The sequence below is a fragment of the Borostomias antarcticus genome (genome assembly GCF_949987555.1).
Source record: "Borostomias antarcticus genome assembly, chromosome: 12".
In the NCBI taxonomy this organism is placed as follows: domain Eukaryota; kingdom Metazoa; phylum Chordata; class Actinopteri; order Stomiiformes; family Stomiidae; genus Borostomias; species Borostomias antarcticus.
The window spans coordinates 19,977,919-20,004,830 of record NC_140245.1 but is presented as its reverse complement, the minus strand read 5'-3'; the positions used below and the strand labels follow the sequence as shown (position 1 = coordinate 20,004,830).

At 46.7% G+C, this 26,912-nt stretch overlaps 1 long non-coding RNA gene across 1 annotated transcript; it reads right to left on the bottom strand.

Moving 5' to 3' along the window:
• Positions 1–15,724: 15,724 nt before the first annotated feature.
• On the bottom strand, positions 15,725–16,706 carry LOC311315977. Its single transcript, XR_014630685.1, has 3 exons — positions 16,594–16,706; positions 16,197–16,311; positions 15,725–15,794 (listed from the first exon to the last, which is right to left on the bottom strand). It is a non-coding gene; the product is annotated as an uncharacterized lncRNA (long non-coding RNA).
• Positions 16,707–26,912: the final 10,206 nt, after the last annotated feature.

Here is a 26,912-nt window from a genome sequence, read left to right as displayed (position 1 = left end):
AATATAATTGAACATGTTTTGTTTGCTAGTAGATGGTATTCATTCCGTTCGCGATAACATTATTGCAGCCAGGCTAAATTCCTCCAGGGAGCCAGTGACAGGCGAGTTGAAGAGCTTCACTCCCCGCCAGCAGGAGCTTTGGCCGCCGCTACCGCATCTCGGATAACCCGCTGAGTTCGTGGCTGCTATTTCACATTCGCCCTTGATCAATCCCAATACCGATCCATGGTAACAATGAATCAATCGTTCAGATCAGATCGGCAGTGCTGCATGCATGTTACAACATCATTGTTACCTTTATTAACATAACCATAGCCTACATTTATCTCTCTAACGTTAGGCTATCCATCTTACACCAGTCGGCCATTCGATAAATGGAAGCGGTGAACGCCAACGTTGACTGAAAACACCCAAACTCAGTGTATCGTTTCATCTTCATGCTACACATCAACTCCTTTACATTGTATGTGAATAAATTCCTGTTATTCTAAAAATATCCCATTTCTGTCCATTCCTGGAAAAGGCTAATAATTGCTGTCAAATGATCACTCCAGTTTATCACCGTATCCCACTACCATTTCAACTATGCACAGGAGGTTGTCTTGTGGTCATTTTCATTAAAAAATGATTAGCCTGATCAGTTTGTTGTACTGTATGTATTAAGCCCTTTTTGAGCGGTATGCTTGTATTAATAGCTTATAGCTTGCCATACTCACCAACCTTGGGACCTCAGAAATAGGGAGCATTTCCAAACCAAATTGCGGGGGGGGGGGGGCATTAAAAGCATTACAAATTAGACATTAAAAGCATTAAAACGAAATGTGAAACATTATATATATATATATATATATGTGTGTATGGAGCAATTGTTTTTAATGTCCGACTTTTGTCTGTGCTGTTCAGTAAATGTGCATCTGTCCTAATTTATTGTAGCCTATCTACTACACAACCTAGTTCAAATTTATGAATCTCCCGCGGAAGTCAGGAGGGTTGGCAAGTAGGCTATGGTCACTGCTCCCCAGTAAAATTGAATAATTGAGGGGTTACTTACAGTACAAAAAAGTACAGCATTTGTAGAACTCGGATGATACTACATAAATTGCCATGCAAAGCCAGAGACTGTTGCTTGTAGACGACAAGACTGCTGTAACCATTAAAGTTTGGAGTAGGCTGCATAAGCTTACACTTAACAATGCACACACAAAACGCTCAAAAAGGGCTTAATACATACAACAAACTGATCAGGCTAATCATTTTTTAATGAAAATGACCACAAGACAACCTCCTGTGCATAGCTGAAATGGTAGTGGGATACGGTGATAAACTGGAGTGATCTTTTGACAGCAATTATTAGCCTTTTCCAAGAATGGACAGAAATGGGATATTTTTAGAATAACAGGAATTTATTCACATACAATGTAAAGGAGTTGATGTGTAGCATGAAGATGAAACGATACACTGAGTTTGGGTGTTTTCAGTCAACGTTGGCGTTCACCGCTTCCAGCTATCGAATGGCCGACTGGTGATGGATAGCCTAACGTTAGAGAGATAAATGTAGGCTATGGTTATGTTAATAAAGGTAACAATGATGTTGTAACATGCATGCAGCACTGCCGATCTGATCTGAACGATTGATTCATTGTTACCATGGATCGGTATTGGGATTGATCAAGGGCGAGTGTGAAATAGCAGCCACGAACTCAGCGGGTTATCCGAGATGCGGTAGCGGCGGCCAAAGCTCCTGCTGGCGGGGAGTGAAGCTCTTCAACTCGCCTGTCACTGGCTCCCTGGAGGAATTTAGCCTGGCTGCAATAACGTTATCGCGAACGGAATGAATACCATCTACTAGCAAACAAAACATGTTCAATTATATTTAACCTGTTAAAACTAAGATGCCAGGATCAAAAAATAATTTCTCCAATTGATATATTTGACAAAAACAGGTTAATATGCAAGCCGGTTTTCATTGCTAAATCAAAGCGGGGAGAGCCGAGAGAGCCGGGAACGTGCGTCTACATTTCAGATAAATGTGAACTTTTTCGTGGACGCGCGTCGGCCAGAGAAGCTCAACTGCGCAGTACAAAAGTCACCGGAAGGCCAGAAAAGCACAACTGCGCAAGTACAAAAGTCACCGGAAATAGTCAAATGACTACAAATTTGCCAAGATGGCGCGGTTCAATAGGGCTTCATTGTTGATAGCGGCCAGTGAATGGAGTGGCTGTATCCAGTTCTATTAATACATCCATGTCAAAAACGAACATTCTCCTAATTTCTTACTTCCTGGAAAACGTTAGGTCACGTGCAATGACGACAAGGTACCTTAGATTTTAGGCCAATAATCTCACAACATCCACCCGTCAATCAAATCAATCAAATTCCTCTAAACATATGTCCCACCCTCATAGCTTGTTTGCGTCGGAAATACGTCAAACTAGGAAATTAGATGATCTCAAACGTCCGTTTCAGTGAGACTTTAAATGTTGGTGCTTACGGATCGGTTTCATTGAGGACAGCGACATTTGAACTTAACTTGTTATGACAGCGGCGTTCCCCTTTAAGGATGTGGAGCAAAGGCGCGCTCAGTCGAGGCATTTCATCGGATTGTGCTGGAGCTGCCAGAAGTGGACTATTCTCATCTATCACAGGCTATTCTCAATATATTTAATACTTTTGGAACTGATAAACCAACAACCCACAGTGAGATTCTTTAAAACACACACACACGCACACATAGGCTACACACACACATACATATTTTGTAAAAACCATAGCCTATTATCTTTAAATTATAATGTAAATCTATATAGTGTTGTTATTCTTAACCCAGACCATTGCAAAGCCACGTCGGTTCCAAGGATGCGGCTCAGAAATAACTTCATAGTATTTAAAAACGTTTTAACTTGGATTTAATAACATGCATATTTTTGTCAATTGCTGAGCGTATGTTATTATACGGTGCAAAATAGGCTACAACGATAGGCTAGATGTGATCAGTTCCGTACAGGGTCAGTTCAGTCCGTGACATAGATGTCCAATTATTTGATGTCCCCATTGCGCCCCACACTGCGTTTCCTGGGATGAGAGCGGTATCTATTTCATATGGATGATTTAGCCTTTGACTGACTTCATATGATGAACAAGTAGCCTAGCCTATATGCACCTCCAAGCTGATGACCACCGCATACGATGTTTTACGAGGTGACTAATATAAACTTCAGCTCGAACTCCAGCAGCGAGGATCCGCTCACTTCTCTGGAAGAAGAATGGACCGACACACCGGCGGAGAGGCTGTCTCGGACTGGGCACAACGTGGTGTCCGTCTTCCTGGGATCCATAATGATATTTGGTTTCCTAAATAACTTGGTAGTATTGATACTGTTTTGTAAATTCAAAACATTGCGGACCCCCGTGAACATGCTGTTGCTCAACATCACCGTGAGTGACATGCTGGTCTGCGTCTGCGGAACCACGCTCAGTTTCGCGTCCAGTCTCCAGACGCGGTGGCTGTACGGACGGCACGGCTGCATGTGGTACGGCTTCGTCAACTCTTGCTTCGGTAAGTTTACTTCACACATCAGCAGACAGTGCTAGGTTAGACACCTCATCCACTATAGGGGAATTTGGGGAAATTACGTAAATTTATGGGAATTGTGTGGAAATGTGTAACATCTTACAAAGTAAGATCAGGTTTTTCAAACCCTTCATATACGAGGTGCGACCGAAAAGTCCCCGGATTGTGTCAGCCACGCTCATGCCTCTATTTGAATTGAAAAAACAATGATATCCCTTTGTTTTCCTATATCTCACGACTACTGGTATAATATTGTTCACCTCACTCAATCGGTGCTTCTGTGACAGGCTGTTTTGTAGAGTGTCGCAGGGGTAGCTCACACTTGTGGCACTTTTCTCTACCAACTCCCAAAACTGAACAATTGTATTACAATAAAGAAAGTACACTCTTAAAAAATGTTTTATTACAGAATTAGTTCATATTGGCTAGTGACACCTAGCTAGCTACAACTGACTGAAGAAAAAAAAAAAAAATACACACACCTGTGTCCAACCAGGCCCAGTGCTTCACTGTATAAGATGAAGGTCAGTAGCTGGGTTTCCATCCAAATGTATCGCAAATTTTAAGTGAATTTTGTGTAAATCCGCAAAAGAAAATGCGAATGTACGCACGTTTCCATTCAGTTTTGTTTTGCGAATATTGGGAGTCAGCAGGTCGAGCTGCTGACTCCCAATATGGTGGCGCTTCTCATGAAAATGAAAATAAAAAAACACCCGTAGAAGAAGAGGGCGCAATTAAATAACATCATTAACACTAGAACCGCCGCGGCTATATATAGCCTATCGGCCAGTAGCCGTTGAATGCCTACCGTAAGAACGCATCGTTCTTTGTATATACGGTCTTAGGATTGTACTGTACAACTCAAGGCTTAATTTTGTCCTTTCATATTACTAACACAATGACTATATGGCAATAAAATAACACAACAATATGTTATTTTTACAATTTAACAATAGTATAGCCTACACTTCACAAAAGGATGAACGATGAAACGGCTAGCCTACAAGAACAGCATTTTGGCCACGGATCCAAATAAAACAGAAGCCTAGCCTACTGTAGGCCTACAGATGCAGCATAGAACGTAGATACATAATAATAATCTAATTAATAATTAATATATGAGAACGGATCGCTTTTTACGGTAGGCTAGGCCTATGCGTCTTGTGATCACAGATGCAGCATAGAACTTAGATGTTTAATAAGTATCTAATGAAATTAATAATTATCTAATTATGTAGTTGATATAGGCTATGAATAAAACAATAAGCCGTTTTATTGGCTATGGGCCACTAGTTGTAGGCTATACACGACTTGATGCGCTCTGCTCTTACGCGCGGTTGAGGCGGCGGCTCAAATAGCCTACACTTCGCACATATCCTCTGCACCTTGGCAGTGCAACTGCCACAGACAGCTTTGGTGCACTTCGTGCATTGGTAGACAGTTCTGTTCTTGCTGCAGCTTGTCTTCACCATGCAGGTATTTTTTGGGGGTGTTCTTCTGTGGACACTGCGAGGGGCGCCGCCGGTGGCTGTTTGGACGCCATCCACTCGCGCGCAGCTCTTCAGCCAACTGGAGGATGAAGTCGCGTCTGGGGAGGCTCTGTAGACTATGCGTCTCTCCACCAGTCCCCCGCGAGTCCAAGCTCCCCCAATGAATAATACTTATTTATAATAGCCTACATTGCGCGAAACTGTGCATATAATATGCTGTAGGCTACATAGCGCGAAACTACGCATTCCCTACAGCCGTTCATTGAACAGCTGGCGGCTGATATAGGTATACAGTAAATTAAAAACATACACAATATTGTTTTTATTTGAATGATCTTGAATATATTTAACAATAGGGGGTGCAACATAACACCATTTTAGGAAAAGTCATTGACTGGCGGACTTCAATGTTTTATTAAAATATAGCCTAGCCTAGTTATGTGCAAATGAAAACCCACAATCGTCCAATAAGTCTTTGTAGTGTTAGAAGAGCGTCTCATGTCAACAATGAAAAAAAAAGTGAAAATGCTCTGGAATGGCAGTCAAACCCGTAACTTCCCACCCGTGAAGTACAGATCGATGTAGCCTACTCCCAGTTGCGCTCTCTGACGTCACACAGCCCTCTAAGCAAGAGGACAGCCCCCATGGGTATGGCGACAAAGATAACTTTAGGGCAACGTAAAGTAAATTTGTACGTTGTAATCAAAATAATACAAACGATTATGCACTACAACCTGCTATGTGTATGTAATGATGCCCACATATGTTGGCAAGAGATAGCTAGTGCTAGCTAGCTAACATTAGGTAAACCTGAACGTGACCATGCAAACGGCGAAAAGTCGATGATGTCAATAAATACAATGTAACGTACAATTTCTTAGCATAGCGAAATTAGGCATACAATGTTTAGCTTGTCAGCTCTGACAATGTGCCAAATCTCAAGCTTTTACCATATCGGCTTGTTTACATTTATCCAGAATGCCACGCATTCAGACAGTTTGCCTGGAACGCTACGAAGTCGTGAGTCGTGACTTGAAGTCGTAACTTACGAGCTCAAAATCCTATCTGGAACACGGCATCAGACTGAGATTTTGCCATTATCTGTGTTTAAATGGATGTCATTAAATACCTTAATTAGAGCAGTCTCGGTGCTGTGGTGTGGTCGAAATCCTGACTGGAAGACATCAAAGCCATTACTTAGTACCAGGAAGTTATTCAGTTGTTGGAAAACAACCTTTTCAATTATTTTGCTTAGAAATGGGAGGTTTGATATGGGCCTAATTTGTTCATTTGTGAGCTGTCTAGATTATTCTTTTTTAAGAGTGGCTTGATGACTGCAGTTTTCAGGGTTTGTGGGAACACACCTGAAAGAAGAGATGTGTTTACAATTTGTAATAAATCAGAGGCCATGCAGTTGGATACCGTTTTGAAGAAGTCTGTAGGTAGAACATCAAGGCAACAGGTGGAGGATTTCAGATATTGTATAGTGTCCCCCAGGGTTTTATGGTTGATAGGATTACATTGTGTCATGGTATTGATTTTAAGTGGACACTGTGACGACACATGTCCTGTACCTGGAATGGAGGCACTAACTGCTTGTCTAATTTTCTGAATTTTGTCAGTGAAGAATGAGGCAAATTCATTGCAGGCCCTGGTGGATAGAAGTTCAGAGGCTACTGACACAGGAGGGCAAACAAAGCACGCGCATTGTTATGGTTTTTGGTGATGATGTCAGAAAATAAGGTCTGCCGTGCATTTCTCAGCTCCATATTATAAATGCGAAGTCTCTCTTTATAGATGTCATAATGAACATGGAGATTTGTTTTTCGCCACCTGCGTTCAGATTTTCGACACTCTCTTTTCTATTCTGACTAGCATGGCGTTTCTCCATGGAGATCTTCTCTTACCAGAGACCACTTTCACCTTAGTGGGCGCAATGGTGTCAATAATGTTTGTAATTTTAACATTGAAATTATCTACAAGCTCGTTGACTGAGGCCATAGAGAGGGCAGGTGTGGACGAGAAAGCCTGAGTAAATATCTCACTGGTGTTTTCAGTGATGTGCCGTTTTGAGATAACCTCTGATTGAGAATTTGTGTGCATGGAGATAGTACTCTCAACGAAAACACAGGAATGATCAGAGAGCGCAACATCAGACACCTGAACCTTAGAAATATTCAGACCTTTGGTGATGATTAAGTCCAGAGTGTGCCCCTTGTTGTGTGTGGGCTCCGTCACATGCTGAGTCAGTCCATAGTTATCAAGGACACAACCTAGCTCTTTAGTCAAAGTCAATGCAGACAGTAGACAACAGTTCAGCAAAGTCATCAAAGAAGTTTGGACAGTATTTGGGTGGCATGTAGATGTTTAGAAATATGGCTCGAGAAGAGGAATTCAACTGAAGAGCCACATATTCAAAGGAACCAAAATTTCCATAACACATCTGCTTACATTGGAGGGAGTCATTAAACAAGATGGCTACTCTACCTCCTTTCTTATGTACTCTAGCCTCGCTCATAAAGCTGAAGTTGGGAGGAGTTGACTCAATAAGTACAGCTGCACTGTTACCTTGGTCTAGCCAAGTTTCAGTTAAAAACATAAAATCAAGATTGTGGTTGGTGATAAAATCATTGATTAAAAATGTCTTTCCTGCTAAAGAGCTGACATTTAATAAAGCTAAGTTTAGTGTGCTGAGGGTATTATCTGCACATTTCTCTGTGATAGTTGCTGTGGCTGACGAGAAATAGATACTAAATTTGATAAATTTGTAGAGCCGGTTGAGTGTTTCCTGTTACTTAGCAGATTCACCTTTGTTTTTCTATTACCTATCAAGACAGGAATTGAGGAAGATACCATCACGTTGGGTCCTGGCTTGTCCTGGAAGGGGTCATGAGTGCCATTAGCCTTGTAGCCTGGACCCAGTACATATGTTAGAGCTTGCTGTATTTTTTAAACAAGTAACTGAATGTGCTGTGCCTTTATCAGGCTGGGCCCGGCGTTTCTCATGGGAGTTGGGGGAAGAGAGCCAGAGGTCAAAGGCCTGCTGACACTCAGGCGCCCAGGTGAAGTCAGCACCTTTCTCCTTCAGTCGGAATAGGGGCTCAGCGATGCAGGAGAACCCCCTCACAAACCTCCTGTAGTATGAGGCGAGCCCCACGAAGCTCTCAAGCTTCTCTTTATCTGTGGGGGTGGGCCACTCTTTGATCGCCCTTATCTTCTCCTCCTGCGTGCTGATGCCCTCTCCCGTCAGTTTGTGTCCCAAGAACTCCACTTCTCTCCTCATAAAGTGGCATTTGTGAAGGTGAAGCTTCAGCCCGGCCTCAGCTATCCTCTCCAGGACCCGTCTCAGTGTCTGAAGGGCCGCCTGGAAGGAGCTTCCGTGGGCCAGTATGTCGTCCAGGTACACAACGCACTCTTTTGGGGGATGCCGGTCAACACACTCTCCATTAGCCTTTCAAACGTGGCTGGGGCGTTGCACGGCCCGAAGCTGAGGACACGTAATTGCCACAGCCCCCTCGCCGTGCAGAAGGCAGTCTTTGGTTTAGACTCGGGGTCAAGGGGCACCTGCCAGTAGCCAGCCCGCAGGTCTAGTGAGGAGAACCAGGACGAGCCAGCCACCGTGTCCAGCGCCTCATCGACATGGGGCATCGGGTAGGAGTCTTTCTTTGTCACCTTGTTCAGTGGTCTGTAGTCGACGCAGAATCTCATTTTGGAGGTGTTTTTCTTTTTGACCATACCAACTCCCGAAGCCCAGGGGCTGGCAGAGGGCTCAATGATGCCCGCGCGCTGCATCTCATCAACGGCGCACTCTGCAGCTTCTCTGTACGCCATGGGAAGGCGGCGGGGTGGTGATCTGATAGGCCGGGCGTCCCCCGTGTCTATTTGGTGATGCACCAAGTGGGTGCGGCCAATTTCAGCATCTGTCAGGGCAAAAATGCCCCTGAACTCAGTTAGCACCTGCCACAGCTCCTCTTGCTGTTCAGGCTCCAAGTGACCACAGCTGCGTTCCCATATTCCCCTCACAACTGCTAGCCTGTCTGCCTCTTCCTCCATGTTAGGCTGCGCCGGGGGAAGGGGGCCCCCGGGTGTGAACGGGGCTACTGATGGGGACAGGGGCGTACTGCCGGCGGGTGAGGGGAGCTGACTGTCAGGGTCAGGGGGCATGGGGGGTGAGCGTTCAGGCGTCGAGTAGGCCGGGGAACATCTTGGGCGGGCATTCAGGGGGCGGGAGCTACTGTGACTGGCCAGGGGGCTCGTAGAGTGAAATTGTGTTTCTGTTGCTCTCACCGCCAGTGGTGCTGACCTCTGGGAAAGCGGGGGAAATATCATCTTGACAGTAGGGCCTCCAGGGAAGCTCAACGTGTTCTTCCCTAGGTCCAGCAGGCAGCTTGCAAACTTCAAAAAGTCCAAACCCAATATGCAGGGGTCCTGCACCTCTGCCACCCACACTCGGAATTCCACTGACAGGCCCCCTACTGTTATCAACACCTTTCCCCTCCCCAACATGGGGGCTAGCTCACCCGTCACCGTCCTCAGCTGCACCGACGTCTGCTCCAGCTGTGTCCCCACCGGAACCACCAGGGCCGAACACGGCGCCCCAGCCAGGGTGACGGGGACGTAGCAAAAATTGCCTGCATGCGTCCAGCCCACCACCATGACCGACTCAGTGTCATCGTCTGCTTCTGGGGGGAGTAGAGCCCCACTCCCCCAGCTGTGCCGTTTGGCTCCCTCCGCTGGAGACAGATCAGCATGGGACATGGCGCCAGGGGTCCGCTCCGCCCCGCCTAAATGGACCCCCTGCTGTTTCCCTGCTTCTCTGGGTGATTGCGGCAGTCCCTGAGGCGATGGCCGGGCCGGCCACACCCCCAGCAGCGCATGGGCCCCGGGGAACGAGCCGCACCTCCTTGGGGTTGCAATGACACGGCACGAACCAGCTCCGTCATCCGCTCCATCATCGCGCCCACCCACGCTGGCTCATCTTGAGCTGGGCTGCTCTCCACTGCAACCCTCACCATGGGGGAGGCCTCTCTCATGCCCTCCTGTGTGGTCCCACCCCTCAGGTCCTCTCTCTCCAGCGCCAGCTCCAAGGCCTCCTGCAGCGTGCTAGGGTGCCTCAGCTGAACCCGTTCACGCAGGTCTCGCGGCTCGATGGCGCGGACAAACTGATCTCTGGCGTACTCACTCAGCACTACGGGGGGCATATGGCCGTATGCTCGTCTTGTAAGTGTCTCAATGTCAGTTGCCAGTGCACGAAGGGGCTCACCGGGCTGTCTGTGCCGGTTGCATAGCTCTGTGACCACAATGCTCTTGTTGTCACATCTACCGAAGCGTCTCCGTAGCGCCCCCACCACAGCTCCATAGTCTCCCCGCTCGTCCGGCCCAGCGCACTCAAGCACGCCAGCGCGTCATCCGTGAGGGACAAAACGAGACGTGCAGCTTTCTTTCTACTGTCCATAGGCCAGCCATTCAGTTCGGCTGCCAGCTCAAATTGCATAAAAAACGCCTCCAAGCTGCCTTTACCAGAAAACTTCGGCGCCTGGTCTGCTCTCCAACCACCGTGTGCACCTCCACATTGTGCCACGCTATCCCTACCGGACGCCTCCAGGTCGGGTACGTCGACGCAGCCGCGCGACTGTCACTCCCTCGTCCTCCGGGATTACCAACCCCCACTCCGGCACTGGCTTGCCATTCTTCCAAGTCCGGAAGCCCCCCTGACAGACCTCCATCCTCCATCTCCTCTTTAATCTTGCGGTGTGACTCGTCTGTCGCCATCCTTGCTATGCAGCTAGCTAGCAATAGCGGAGCTCTCTACCGTACAAAGCGCGTGAAAGTCCGAGTTTAATTCTGACACCAAATGTAACGAGCCGTCTTCCGAAATGATGAGGAGAGTTTCACTTGTGAATGGTGATTTATTTTCTCTCTTATTTGACCGGCAACTATATGGCTGATGCCCACGTTTAAACACACAGTAAAGTTCTCTGCATCCACAACTCGCATCACCCGCGTCTCTCATCTCGTCCCTCACTCTTATAATTCCCGGGGGAAACAACACCCCCAGCTAAACAGTGGTGCCCCTAAGATCATATAACTAGAGCGATACACAACAACCCCAGAACATTACAATATGAATGACCCAATTGACAAAAAAACGGCGATTGTAGCCGAAAGGCGACTAGTTTGCAGGTATGCTAGTGTGGCGGGGCCAGTGCTTGGGGTGGGCCAACTTTTAGCATGGTCTCACCTTGGAGCACTGGCTTGTGTCCTGGCGGGCCAGTCTTTTGTTACGGGGGCCAACAAGAGTGTATTGTGCGGTCATGCTCTACGCTTATACCAATAGGAGCTAGCCCTGTGGGGCAGAGCTCCACGAAATAGAACGATGGTTACGCATTGTAACCCTAGTTCTATGTGGGAGCGGAGCCCCACAGGGAACAGATTTGTTGACCCCACAGTCTGCTCACTGAAAAGTTCGGTTAGGAGCAGTTGTGCAGACGAAGCCCACTAGCCAATAGGAGCTAGCCCTGTGGGGCTCCGCTCCTATCATAGAACTAGGGTTACAATGCGTAACGCATAATGCGCAGTTGGTGGCACAATTCTTTCATTGTGCCATCCAGTGGCGATTTTACATTAGGGGCAGGTGGGGCAGTGCCCCACCAGAGGTGGCGCTGTTGTGCAAGATGCATCTTAGCCTACAACTGTGTTTCGGAAAAATCTAATTTATAATTAATACAAAATAGTGATTCAGTGGTTAAAATAGCATGTATAAATATAATAAACCTGACTGACACTATGTATAGTGCTGTTTTGCAGTAATTCCCTTTGTATGAGTGTGTCACAGACTGCTCTGACTCGGCAGAGGGGCACCGAAGCGTTCTCCCCTACTGTTGCTATAGCGACAATGTGAGCGTGGTCGGGAGTAATGTGAAAAAATATCACGCAGATTTCATTGGGTGGAGGGGCAGAAAAGTCTCTGCCCCTACGAAATCTACCTGGCAACAGGTTTAGCGAGGGAATAATAAAACAACGTTGATCAAAGTTGAACTACTGGGTCACCGTCATTGTCGATCTACGTTAGCCAATGCTGCTAGCTAAAGTTTTGTAGAGATTTAAAGTGTTTTCAGGTGCAACAAAAATGAATAGTGTAGATTATTTGTTGAATGTGCGGTTTAGTACATTGAAACTGGAAGAGAAACTGGAAATAAAACGTTTAGGGCCACACCAACCAGAAGAATTGGTGCTGCTTCAGGCTGGAGAAAAGCTAACCCGTACCTTCAAACAGGAATGGTTTGAAAAAAAGAAGTGGCTAACTGCTAGCACCTCGAAAAGTGCGCTGTTCTGTTTCCCGTGTATTCTTTTTGGTGGAGACTCTGTTTGGGCATCGTCTGGATTCAAAGACATTAAACATCTTTCAGAAAGAACAGCGAAGCATGAAAGCTCTGCGTCCCATCTGAACTGTGCCATGAAGCTGGGTTTACTGGGGCAGCTCAACGTCCAGGCACAGCTCTGATGCGTTTCGCCGTTCCATCGCGGAGCACAACAAACAGACCGAGGAGAATCGGTATGTTCTGGGGAGGCTGATCACTTGTATCAAACTCTGTGGGAAGTGTGAAATGGGTTTGCGTGGTCACGACGAGTCAGCGAACTCACTGAACCCAGGCATTTTTCGGTGCATTTTTGAGACGATGTGTGAGGGGGACACCCGGCTAAAACGACACTATGACGCGCAACCTTACTTCAAGGGAACATCTAGCACCATACAGAACGAACTCCTGGATTGCATGTATGAGGTTTACAGGGAGGAAGTGGCCGCACAATTGAGAGAGACCCAGTTTGTCGCTGGCTCAACTCAGCTGTGCTATCAAGCTCTGGCCCACAGCCCTTAACAAGAAGGAGAAGTTGCAAACAGAGCTGGCTACTCTCTATCGACACACTGAGCTGCATACAGGAAAATCAGCACTGACTCTATTCCAGACCATTCACGAGAACAACCTGCAAGAGGCCTTGTCTGAAACCTGCACCCTGCTGAAGATCATCATCACAACTCCCATGACCTCCGCCGAGGCAGAGAGGAACTTTTCAACATTAAAGAGAATCAAAACATTCGCAAGAAACACAATGGGACAACAGCGACTGAACGCCCTGGCTATGCTTTCCATTGAAAACCCGTTCATCCAGGGACAAATTGACTTCAACAGTAAAGTCATCGAGAGGTTTGCGCACGCAAAGAACCGCCGCGCTACCTTCCTATTCAAGTGAGCTGCATTGGTGAGTTCATCTTTGTGCGTGAGTGTGTGCGCGCGCGCGCATATCGGTTCGTATGGCGATTCTGTTGCACCTCTGATAGCATAGTTTGTTGGACATGATGACTAATGTGGACAGTGCGCCGTCACTGTAGTAGACTATTTGGCTGTGATATAAGTGGAGTACTAGGTTATGCGTAGTGCCCAGGTCTGATGGGCGCACACTTGTCACTTTCAGAACCCTGGACCGGGCATGCGCTCTCTTATGGGTCTAATTAGCCCTCTGCGTGTGTTAATGTGTCGTTATCTTTGTGTGTTGTAGCCTCTGCTCTGATGTACCTACCGTAGACTAATTGGCTACCTTTAGTTCTTGTGATGGTGACGTAATATAAAACTGCCCCTCCAGAAATGCCATGCTAAAATCGCCACTGGTGCCATCGACTGTAAACAATGTCAGGCCGATTTTATCCTCCAACTTTTCGTTATTGACTGTAAAATCCTGATACACACCCCTATAGAAAATAAGGTTTGGATTGTCCTGGGACGCTGGGACTAACGGCGTTGTCAAGTTGTTGTCAAACGTTATTGATCTGTCAGCTGTGCGCTGGGATAATGCAATTTGAGAGGTGCCGCAGCGAGAGCTTTTGGGAAATCAGATTACTAGAGAGGAGGACTGGTGGTAGACAAACAAAGTAGTCCACCCCCGTTCGTACAGTAGCCTACTACCATAATTATATTACTATCTATGGTTGTCATGGCTATGCATCAGCATTGACATTATAATCGAATCTCCCTCCTCCATGGAAATCAGAACTCCTTTGTTAGGGCCAAATATACAAAAGGATTGCGCGGCTTTTGCGGCGGCAAACCCCGTGCAAATGAGACAAAAAAATAGCATCCAATCCACAAAGCACACGCAAAGGGGGGAAAGTATTGCAAACTGCACCAATGAGCAAATAGCTCCACGGCTGCGTCAGGCGCATTTGAATGTATGCAAATTAGGTACTTCCATGCAAAATTGCCACAAATAAGCCTTGCTTCTGATCCAGAAACACCATGAGCTAACTGCAACACGCGGTTAGGGAGGTGCAAATACCGCTTTTGAAAAGCTAGTATTAACTGCAGCAGTCAGTGCGCACTCTCTCCTTCTGTCTCTCCTCAGAAGTTTGAATGATAGGCTATTGAATTGATATTGGATATTAAGGGTGAAATATATATAGAGGCGGATTTAAAAATAAGTTCTACCAGCTGCGATGCACAGACACAAACCGAACTGATATTTTCTCCAAAAAAGTAGGGTCTGTCGTTTTCATTATGATCCAATCTGTGTCCAGAAATATGGAGAAAAGCTTGACGCACTGGGGAAAGATACGACTATATCAAAGATCGTATATCTATATACAATAACAAATGTAGGCCCTAGGCTACAAAAACATTGTAATGTCATCAATAAGGCAGACTGCCCAGTGAGCATCCAGACGTTTATTAACCGGTTAAAAGACGTTGAAATGACCCATAGACGTTGAGGTTAAAACCTGGTGAAATCCCGTTCGAATTGGCAAGTTTTTATACCGGCTACGTCTGACGGTGAATAACTGTCCAAGAATAAACGTTTTTTCAAAGACGTTGAATCAATGTCAAGATGTAGCTGGTAGGCCTAAAAACTTATTGGAACCGGATTTCACCAGGTTTTAACCTAAATGTTTAATCAACGTCTATACATAGCTGGTATAAAAACTTGCCAATTCGAACGGGATTTCACCAGGTTTTAGCCTAAACATTCAATCAACATATAGACATAACTGGTATAAAAACATGCCAATGTCAACCTTCTTAAACCCGGTTTCAGACTAAAAGTATACGTTTTTAAGTAGACCATATATATACAAAGCATAAACATTAATTCCAAACATCAAATATGCAAAGGGACAGTTCTAAGCATTGTCACTTTTTTATTATTATTATAGTACAACACCTTGACATTTTTTTGTCGATTTTTTGTTGCTTATATTTATTGATGTATCAGTTAAGTTAATACAACTTGAAAGCTTCTAAACGCTCAAGCCCCCCCCCCCCTCCACCCACACACCCATCCTACCACAGATGTTCTCTAGAACACACCTACTAACCCCAGCTGCATCAGATACATTTTTGTATCATTTTTACTCAGAGGATACTTAAGATATGAAAACAGATCAACCAATGTAAAAATACAAACTTCTGTTGTGCTGTGAAACAAAAACAGTACAACTACGTCAAAATCAAACAGGAAATACAGTCTACAAGAACATGAATGATCTGTACTCCAATAGGCCTATTATCTGAAAGCTAAATGAGAACTAGTAGAGTAGTAGATGAATAAGTACTCCCCTGCCCCCCCCCCCCCTCCCACGTCAGTGATACTCCCCCCCACCCTCCTCCTCCATCGTGGCCATTGCTCAGAACACCTGCTTCCTCAGCAGGGCTTATGGTCATGGAGGGCCTCACTGGTCCGATCTGAGGAGAAATAGACAAATATTACAAACTGAAATTGACACCTCAACTCAAGTGTAGTCATGAAGATAGAAGTCTAGACTTAAGCTTGTGTTCAGACTGCATGAGGTTGTAGCAAACTACATTTCATACTTTAATTACGTTTACATTTTTTCAAGCACCCAAAGTGCTTTACAATGGTCTTCTCATTCACACATGTGGCAAACAAACAGCGCCAGCGTCCACTACATTCACACACCAATGGTGGCTAGATACCATGTAAGCATGCGCTGTGTCGTTCATAAGGACACTTCCAACATGCTAACAGGAGGGGCAGGGATTTGAACCACCAACCCGTCATTGGACAACCTGCTCCACCTACTGAACTACTGCTGCTCCAGAACACAGCAGAAAACACTTTATTACCCAGTTGCCTTCCTAAACCCCCTTCCTCCCACGCAGCCTGGGGCCTGCTTGAGATGGTCCATGATGGCTGCCTTCACATTCCCCTCGGCCGCCTTGTAGAGTGTCAGGACAGCTTCTGCAATGTAGTAAGACAGATAAAGTAACCTCTATAGGGTTAGTTTCCTCACCCCTCTTAAACAGATTGAGAGTGCTGTCAAAGGGGTTGATTTGGAGAATCATCATAAAACAATCTAAATTCACGTTAGTGGCTACATTAATTCGGTCGCTAACCGAGAATGGTCACTAGCTAAACAGCTAACGTTGGCGAGCTAGCACTAGCAAACTATGTCAAACGGTGTCACAAAAATAGCTAAAAGTCAATTTAGAGGAGGCAGTTAATACCAAGATCAATATTTACCCTAAAGTAAAGATTTCCCAATTCCTCGCATGTGAAAAGCACTTGTTATCCTCTCCGATGGAACATCTGTTGCTCGGCACTGGCAGCTTGTGTTCCGCTGTGATGGTTTGAAATTCACGCATGCGCAATGTGCGTGTTCTGGTGGCCGCAGGGGGTAGAATTATTTTCAGGGCATCACAGCCAGAGGGAGGGGCATCTTTCTTCATGGAACCCCGCATGATGGATTTTTCTGCAGGTTAACAATTTGTCAAAACATAAATAAAGTTTCTTCTTATAAACCATAAGTCAGTCTGAATTTTCACATGTACATGAGTGTGTTAAAAGCCAAAGTAATCTTGAATCTTGAATTTGCGTGCCACCTGCTGGCTGCTGTGGGTAGTGCTATCACTAATTATCAGTAATTGGACGTTTATTCAGCCCTAATTACATACATTAAAAAATCTGGCCCTGTCTCCATCTGCTCGGGACCTTTGCCGGTACCCGTGTCAAATATGAAGGCTCTGAGAAAATGTAAACAGACAGGTAGACAGAGATAGAGACAGAGCGCTGCTCATTTATGTGTTAGATGACAAAGAGAGGGTTTGTGGTTGTTTTCGCCCCTCAAATTGTTCCAGACTAGAGGCTGACACGGGAAGGGATTTTGACTCCCGCTTCCTCACACTCCCACAGAAATAATCCCATTCCTTCCCAATCCCGAGTGAGAGTTTAAAAAAAAAGTCCCACTCCCTCCCACTCCCACAGAAGACAGATCCCATCCCGTTCCAATCCTGAGTCAAACTTTTACAGAATCCCACTTCCATCCCACTCCCATCCCTTTTACTCCCACCTAATCCTGCTCCGTTTTTCTTCTTCAGTAGAAAGTATGCAGCATATGGGTCACACATGTAGTGTAGTGTCACGCTGTGTTGGGTGACTGAATGAAAACTACAAAAAGTGATGCAATGCAATGTTTAACGCGATACTGGGGAGAAATGTTCAAATATCGATTTGATTTGAAATAAAATAAAATATAACTGCATCATGGTTTTCAGTCCCGTCCACTCCCGTTGATTTTGTTGTCATAGTTCTCACTCCCATCTGCTCCCGTTGACTTTTATTCCCGTTCCTGCCCAATCACGTGATTAAAAGTGAAATTGACTCCCATCCCGGAAAAATTTCATCCGATATTCCAGACCCAGAAGCGGGCAAAAGTAATCAAACAATTTGATGAAATAATGTGGTCAGGAAGTTGAAAGTATGAATGTTGAAAGGATGTTGTCAGAAAAAAATATCAACAGATTTCTCAGCCACAGTGAAGAGGCATCTTTCCTTGTCCCAGCTCCAATCTGTTCATTCCTATTGTTGAAATGTCCCGTTGCTCTAATGGTCAGCTCTACCTGGCCAATCAACATGACCTCTGTGGTGCTGAAAAACAAGTTTCTCTCTCTCTCTCTCTCACACATACCTCTCTCTCTCACAAACACACCTCTCTCTCTCTCACACACACACACCTCTCTCTCTCACACACACATACACCTCACACAAACACACCTCACACATACCTCTCTCTCTCACACACATCACACACACATACCTCTCTCTCACGCACACACACATATACCTTTCTCTCTCTCTCTCTCTCTCTCTCTCTCTCTCTCTCTCTCTCTCACACACACACACACGCAATCTCCACACACACCTCTCAATTGCTTGCCCTGCTACCAAAAAGGACAGCAGTGGATGGATGTTAGGAAGAGCAATGTGGACACAACTTGCATAATCATACATGTTGAATTATGTAGGCATTTCATTCCCCTGCTGTTGAATAATTAATCATTGCCCTGGGCATCCGAGGGTGCCTTGGGGGGTTAGCGAAATGCTGGGCATAGTCTCTGTGCCTTTGGCATATTGGTAATGGTCTCCATAACACGCCGTAGTGCTCTCCTGCAGTTGTATGTGGTTCCTTCTCCTTCTCAACTGTGAAGGACCAGTGCCAAAATGGACCCAAATGACAATCTTTTAATTATCCTGCTGTGGGATTAGGCTCCACATGGCCAACATTGGCAGACAGAGGCAATGGGTGTACACCAGGGCCTGAGGCTGCTGGGAAATATGCAAACACTGTAGTAGCGGTGGGAAGGAAGATCTTTTACTTATTGTATTTATGTTTTGCACCTGGGCCCTTCATGATGTAGTTCTGCCACTGCATGGATGTGACTCTTAATCTAAAATGAAACATATTTCCTAAGCTCTCTGGAGCGTGGAGCGAGCACTCTGCTGTCCTGAGAATAACCTCAAGTGCACCGATAACCATGATTAAAACAGCTCCTAAGATTAGAACATACTGTCCTGTTAGAGGGACCTCCTGGGCTGTAAGAGGAGAGCCTGGGCTAACATGATTGGTGATGGGAGGTGAGATAGGGGGACAGCCTGAACAGTATTGCGTGGCACAGTAGGTCCTACTACCAGGTGTGGATTGAATATCAAATGGGTTGCACACACTGTTTCCTACTGTATGTACACTAAGCATCAACTAAGTATTTTACCTCATATGTATACATCATAATGATGTAGGGTGAATAGTGGTAAAGTGGGACACTTTGCAGATTTTTTTGATTCAGCTTCATTTTTTATAATGATCAAATGTCTCATATGTTACCATTCTAAATAGCTTAAGGGCTCTTCTTTACTACATCATCATCTTTATCCGCTTATCCAGGGTCGGGTCGCGGAGGCAGCAGCTCCAGCAGGGGGCCCCAGACATCCCTTTCCCTAGCAGCATCAACCAGCTCTGCCTGGGGAATCTTTAGCCGCTCACAGGCCAGTGCGGAGATGTAGTCCCGCCACCTAGTCCTGGGTCTACCCCGCGGCCTCCTCCCAGCCGGACACGCCTGGAACACCTCCCTAGGGAGGCGCCCAGGAGGCATCCTCACTAGATGCCCGAACCACCTCAACTGGCTCCTTTCGACGCAAAGGAGCAGCGGCTCTACTCCGAGTCTCTCCCGGATGACTGAACTTCTCACCCGATCTCTCAGGGAGACCCCAGCCACCCTCCGGAGAAAACTCATTTCGGCCGCTTGTATCCGTGATCTCGTTCTTTCGGTCATGACCCATCCTTCATGACCATAGGTGAGGGTGGGGACGAAGATAGACCGGTAGATCGAGAGCTTTGCCTTTTGGCTCAGCTCTCTTTTCGTCACAACAGTGCGGTAAAGCGACTGCAGAACCGCACCAGCTGCTCCAATTCTCCGGCCAAACTCCCTCTCCATGGTTCCCTCACTCGTGAACAAGACCCCCAGATACTTGAACTCCTTCACTTGGGGTAAGGACTCATTTCCTACTCGGAGCGGACAGGCCACCGGTTTCCTGCTGAGAACCATGGCCTCAGATTTAGAAGTGCTTATTCTCATCCCAGCCGCTTCACACTCAGTTGCGAACCTATCCAGAGAGTGCTGGAGGTCGCAGGCAGCTGATGCCATCAGGACCACATCATCTGCAAAAAGCAGTGACGTGATCCCCAGCTCACCGAACTGCAAACCCTCCTCCCCCCGGCTACGCCTCGATATCCTGTCCATGAAAATCACAAACAGGATTGGTGACAAAGCGCAGCCCTGGCGGAGGCCAACACCCACCGGAAAGGAAGACGACTTACTGCCGAGGACCCGGACACAGCTCTCGCTCTGGGTGTACAGGGATTGGATGGCCCTAAGTAGGGACCCCCTCACCCCATACTCCCGCATAACCCTCCACAAGACCTCTCGAGGGACCCGGTCGTAAGCCTTCTCCAAGTCCACAAAACACATGTAGACAGGTTGGGCAAACTCCCAAGCCCCCTCCAAGATCCTTGCGAGAGTGAAGAGCTGGTCGGTAGTTCCACGACCAGGACGAAATCCGCATTGTTCCTCTTCGATCTGAGGTTCGACTATCGGCCGGACCCTCCTTTCCAGCACCTTGGAGTAAACTTTCCCTGGGAGGCTGAGTAATGTGATGCCTCTATAATTCGCACACACCCTCTGGTCCCCTTTTTTGAATATGGGGACCACCACCCCAGTCTGCCACTCCTTCGGCACTGACCCAGACTTCCACGCAATGTTACAGAGGCGTGTCAACCAAGACAGCCCCTCTACACCCAGCGCCTTCAGCATTTCTGGACGGATCTCATCAGTCCCTGGGGCTCTGCCACTGTGGAGTTGTTTGACTACCTCAGTGACCTCCTCCAAGGACATTGATGACCCCCCATCATCTTCCGGCTCTGCCTCGTTCGTAGAGGGTGGATTAGTCGGGTTCAGGAGTTCCTCAAAGTGCTCCTTCCAACGCTCAACAACCTCCTCAGTTGAGGTCAGCAGTGTCCCCTCCTTGCTGTATACAGCTTGGATGGTCCCCCGCTTTCCCTTCCTGAGGTGTCTGATGGTCTTCCAGAAACACTTTGGTGCCGACCGAAAGTCCTTCTCCATGGTTTCTCCGAACTCCTCCCACACCCGCTGCTTTGCCTTGGTCACGGCCGAAGCCGCAGCCCTCCGGGCCAGTCGATACCCTGCAACTGTTTCTGGGGTCTCCCGGGCTAACATATCCCGGAAGGCCTCCTTCTTCAGTCGGACGGCTTCCCTCACCACCGCTGTCCACCACGGTGTCCGAGGGTTACCGCCCCTTGAGGTACCTATGGCCCTCAGGCCACAGCTCCCAGCCGCAGCTTCAGCAATGGAGTCTTTGAACACCGACCACTCATGCTCGATGTCCCCAACCTCCACAGGGATGCCTGAGAAGCTCTGCCGGAGGTGGCAATTGAAATCTCTCCGGACAGGCTCTTCCTCCAGACGTTCCCAGTTCACCCTCACTACACGCTTGGGTTTTCCAGGTCTGTCCAGAAGTTTCCCCCGCCATCGAAACCAGCTCACCACCAGATGGTGATCAGTGGACAGCTCTGCCCCTCTCTTTACCCGAGTGTCCAAAACGCATGGCCTCAGATCAGATGATACGATAACGAAATCGATCATCGACCTTCGGCCTAAGGTGTTCTGATGCCAGGTGTACTTGTGGGCATCCTTGTGTTCGAACATGGTGTTTGTTATGGACAAACCGTGACTAGCACAGAAGTCCAACAACAAAACACCACTCGGGTTCAGATCGTGGTGGCCATGCCTCCCAATCACGCCCCTCCAAGTTTCTCCATCATTGCCTACGTGCGCATTGAAGTCCCCCAGTAGGACACTGGAGTCCCCTGCAGGAGCCCCCAAAAGGACTCCACTCAGGGTCTGCAGGAAGGCTGAGTACTCTGAACTGCTGTTCGGTGCATAAGCACAAACCACAGTCAGAGTCCCCCCCCCCACAGTCCTAAGGCACAGGGAGGCAACCCTCTCGTCCACTGGGGTGAACTCCAGCACAGAGGCGCTCAGCTGGGGGCTAGCTAGTATAGCCACACCTGCCTTACGCCTCATACCGTGAGCAACTCCGGAGAAGAACAGGGTCCAACCCCTATCCAGGAGTTTGGTTCCGGCGCCGGTGCTGTGCGTGGAGGTTAGCCCCACCAGGTGTAATTGGTATCGCTCCACCTCCCTCACAAGCTCCGGCTCCTTCCCCCCCAGCGAGGTCACGTTCCATGTCCCCAGAGCCAGCCTTTGCCGCCCGGGTCCGGTCCGTAGGTGCCCCCCGCCTTCACCGCCACCTAGTTGGCAGCGCACCCGACCCCGACAATTCCTCCCGCGGGTGGTGGGTCCACGGGACGATGGAGGAGGAGATGGTGCTTCCACGTTGCTTATTCGGGCTGGGCCCGGCCGGGCTCCGTGGTAAGCCCGGCCACCAGGCGCTCGCATGCGGGCCCTCCGTCTGGGCCTGGCTCCAGACGAGGGCCCCGGGCTTCCTCCGGGCCGGGTCTCTCTTCCTTTTAGTTGTTCTTTCATCAGGATTTTACCTGTAACCCCAGGTAGGGGGGCTAGGGGGTACTACCACTTGCCCAAGGTGGACCCCCAGACTAGTGGAGGGAAGGAGGCGTCTTACTTCTCCATTCTAGTTTTGCAACTAGCCACTGCCGCTCTTCTTTACTACAGAGAAGAAAAAATAAATAAACATTTAACACAGGGGGGATGACTCTTCCTCAATCACACACTGAACCCAAACCAAATTTTTCCAGGCGCTACTGGCAAACTGGGACACCTTTACTGTAAAACTGGGACACCCATTTAGGCCTATTGAATTACATACAGAGTATAAAAGAGTATAAAACCAGTATCATTGTTATTATTAGTATTATTATTAAGAATAATGAGGATTGAGGACAAGAATATTCATATTAAAAGAGGGTACAGAACATTTACCCCTTCTGATCCCCTCCCTCACTTCCTCACCAGTCCACCCACAATATTTTAGTTTATTTCATTTATCTCATTTATTTTATTTAATTTAAATTGTAACTTGAAAACTTTAAAATGTGTAACGTACACTTAAAAAATATAAAATGAACCTCTCAACATGAATTTAATTTCACCCTCCAAACCCTGACCCTAACCCTAGCTCTGTAGGCCCAGTCTACATTTTAATACAGAGTAGGCAAGTGAATGCATCGGCATCTTCTATTATGCCATTCTCCTCGCCACATGATTCATGGAACCAGTCCTCACCTACAATACACATGATCCATTCTTCTTGGGATCATTGACATTACCATAGCTAACGTTACAAATTCTGCAACTGCCCTGGTCACTTGTACTGCCCTGGTCCCTTGCACCCTCCATCTTCTTTGGTTTTCCCTTTTGTGTTTTGTTTGCAGGCTTTTTTTGTTTTTTTGAAGCAATGTAAGCATAATGTTCATCACTGGTTAGGTGTTAACTTGGGGGTTTGGACCTCTTTCTTGTTTGGCCTCTTTCTCTTGTTGGAATTGGGAACAGTGTGGCGAAAGACACTCTCTCTACTTCTATGGCATCATCAACAGGGGGGACAAATGCCTCTTCTTCAGAGGCAGCCTCCTCAACAGCCACTTCCGCCCCAATCCACTCAGGGATCTCCAACTCCGCTTCTCTTGGCTCCATTGCTCCTCCGGCTGGCTCCAGTGCTCCTCCGGCTGGCTCCAGTGCTCCTCCGGCTGGCTCCAATGGTCTGTCAGTGGTCTGACTGGGCTCATACATGTTGGGATGTATGGCCATGGGATATACAGGGTACATCCCAGTCCCTCTGAAGCCAGCTTGGGCAGTCTGGACTGTGGCTGCCTTTCTCCATGCCCTCATGAACATGGACAAAAACTCTGCTTTAAGGAGCTTTCTCCCTCCTGTCAGCCGCATGAAGCCCCGTCCCTCCTCATTCCAATGATGCTTTAGGGACTTGAAGAGGGACTTGTCTGCTGGTTGAAGACAGTGGGTGGTGTGGGATGCATAGCACACCACGTGCACCTTGTGAGCCTGCATGAGCCTCAGGAACTCGACATTGTACACATGGCTAGTGTGGCCGTCCAGGAGCAGAACATGTGGTCTTGGGTCATCCTTTGGGAGCATGTCCACAAACTGCTTGCCCCAATTGAGAAGGAGCTCTTGTAATCCATCCATTATCGACACCTTCAACAGAGACAGATCAGTGTTACAACAGAGACAGATCCGTGTTGCAACAGAGACAGATCAAAGTCCCCCCACCCCACACCTTCCCTGCCTCTCTCATTACCCTCTCCTTCACCTTGTCACTAGCTGATGTGTGGTGAGCTGTAGTGCACACTAGCTGCCTTGGCATCACCCAGGTGGGTACAACACATTGATTGTGATGAGGTGTGCCCCCTTCCCTTATTATTATTATTATTATTATTACCTTCACCACTGTGTTGGGGGTCACATTGTACATCCACTCAGCCTTCAGCCTCTTGGCTTTAAATATGACCAGGAGAGGGCCATATTCACCAGCAGCATTAAAGCTGGCCAGGACTATTGTTGTCTCCCCCTTCTCTCCCGATGTGACCTCGTAGCAGGCACTCCCTTTCTCTGCTACAACACTGGTTGAGAGGAAATGGTCCTGCACCCCTGATTCGTCACAGTTCCAAATGTGCGAAGGCACATCCTTGATTCCCAGCTCAGTAAGCAGGTCTTGGTACTGCTGGAACCACTTGTTGGTTGTTGTGGGATTGATCCCTGCTGCTCTTGCAGCGGAGAGGGCCTCTGGCTTCCTCTTGCTGAGATCAGGGTGGCAGCGCATTAAGTTTTCAAACCAATACTGCTGGGTGCTCCTCTTTTCTATGGAAAATCCTGGCAGGTTGTTTGCCTCTGCATATTGGTAGGCCAGCGACTGGATCTCCTTACGTCTCAGAGGAAAGTATCTCTTGGATAGTGTCTTGATCAGTTTGACCAACTCTGCCTCACTCTCTTCAGGCAGGATTGGTTTTCGACCTGAGGCATGTTTGTAGCCTTTAACCTGATTTTTAACCCTGCGCTGGAGGGTGCTTTTGGGGACATTCCATGCACGCGCAATCATCCGCAGTTGAGGAGCCTGCCCTGCCTCCTCCTGTTCCCTATACTCCGTGATGGCACCTTTCATCCTCTCTTCACTCCACTGATTCAGCTTTTTCCCTTTATTCTTCTTTCCTTTCCTCATCTCCTTTCTGATCTCCTTCCTCCCTACCCTTCTCTTTTCTTCCATTGGATTCTGAAAAACATGATTATGATACTATTATCAACCTTATAGTGAGCCCTAATTCTCTATAGCCCTAAATGTACATCTAACACAATATTGCACCATGTAATTGTATTCAGTATGTTGCAATCTGCAACCTCACCACTAGGTGCAGCCAAAGATAAAGATAATGCTAACTAGCTAGCTAGTTGTTAGTTATTTAACTAGGCTATATAGGAAGATATTCAAACAAAATGTTCCCATTGGAATTAATTGAATGGCTGTCCCACTTTGCTAGTATCACATTGTCCCAGTTTGACAATATGATACTGTCAGACCGGGACAGTGGCAAAATCACAAAAAAAATAATAAAGAAAAGATGAAAATGAATATGTATTCTGATTCACCATTAGTTCCCATAACATAATCTACAACAACTACAAACCATCCATCATTTTTGTTAACTTTTATCATCTTTTTCTCCTCAGAACCTTATGTCATTTGACTTACCATCTTGGTTCACATGAGCAGTCAAAGAGGATGGTAGGCCACGCCCCCGGGAGTGATGTCAGACACCAAAACTCTTTTTATTTTTTTTTCATACTTGTTTATGATGAGCACAGTGTGGATTTTTAGCAATGGAAGTATATGCATAAAAAAATAACAATGATAAAACTCAACTGTCCCAGTTTACTAGTTGTCCCAGTCTTCCACTATTCACCCTAAAGCTTGAAACATCAGAATCCTATCATATTATACTATGAAAGCAGTAGGATAATCCCTCAAGTGGCGTCTGGGTCCACACTGGCATAGTAAAAACTGGATAAAATCCAAAATTAAATTTATTTAAAAAACAAAACAAAAAACAGTGTCCTGTAGGCCTACATCTTTTCCTACATCTTTTCTATCCACACAAAATCACATATTATCTTTGCGTCTTTTTTGTGTCTCAGGCATATCTCATCTGAAATCGCATTTTCTGTTCACACTCATTTTCATTTATTTGTCCTTTTATTCAGTTCAGTTGGAATTTGTCAAGTCTGCCTGTATTTCTTGGGCCCATTTACCTAATTTAATAAAACAAGGGTAACAAAACAAACATGGCATCTTCTCAGTCGCTTATTTACTTTACTACTACAGTAGTAACGCGTTACAGTAATAATATTACTTTCCCCAGTAACGAGGGGTGTAGCGAGTTACTTATCAAATTTCAGTAATAATATTACAGTTACTTCCCCCCCCTCCCCCCAGAAAGCTCGCTACTGCGTTACTTTTGTCGTAGACCTACTCTGTTTATTTATTTTCGTTTTACAAAGGGTGAAATAAAGTTTTTATTTATTTATTTATTTATTATATGTCTTTGAAATTGAGTGTTTAACATGTTTTTGAATGATTTTTCACGGTGCCCATCAACATCCATTGTATGACCAAAACGGTGGTAGAGCAATTATCAGACGTTCTCAAAAGTGCTAGTTTTGTCAACGTTTTGATCTGAACCATTGTATATGATCATAAGTAACCTTAAAACAGGGGACGTAATAATCTTAAATATCAAACATGTTTGATATTATAGGGGCCGCCCCGATGGGTCTGCGAGCCGATCGGGAGGTATAAAATTGGATCTGTAAACCCCTCAGATTACAAGATAATCTGGGTCGATCATCGGCCCCGACCAACGTTCCAGGCCAGATTTCTCCTCCGATTGTCGGGAGGGGTGAATCGGGGATAAATTGGCCCAAAAATCCTGTAGTCTGAGCCCG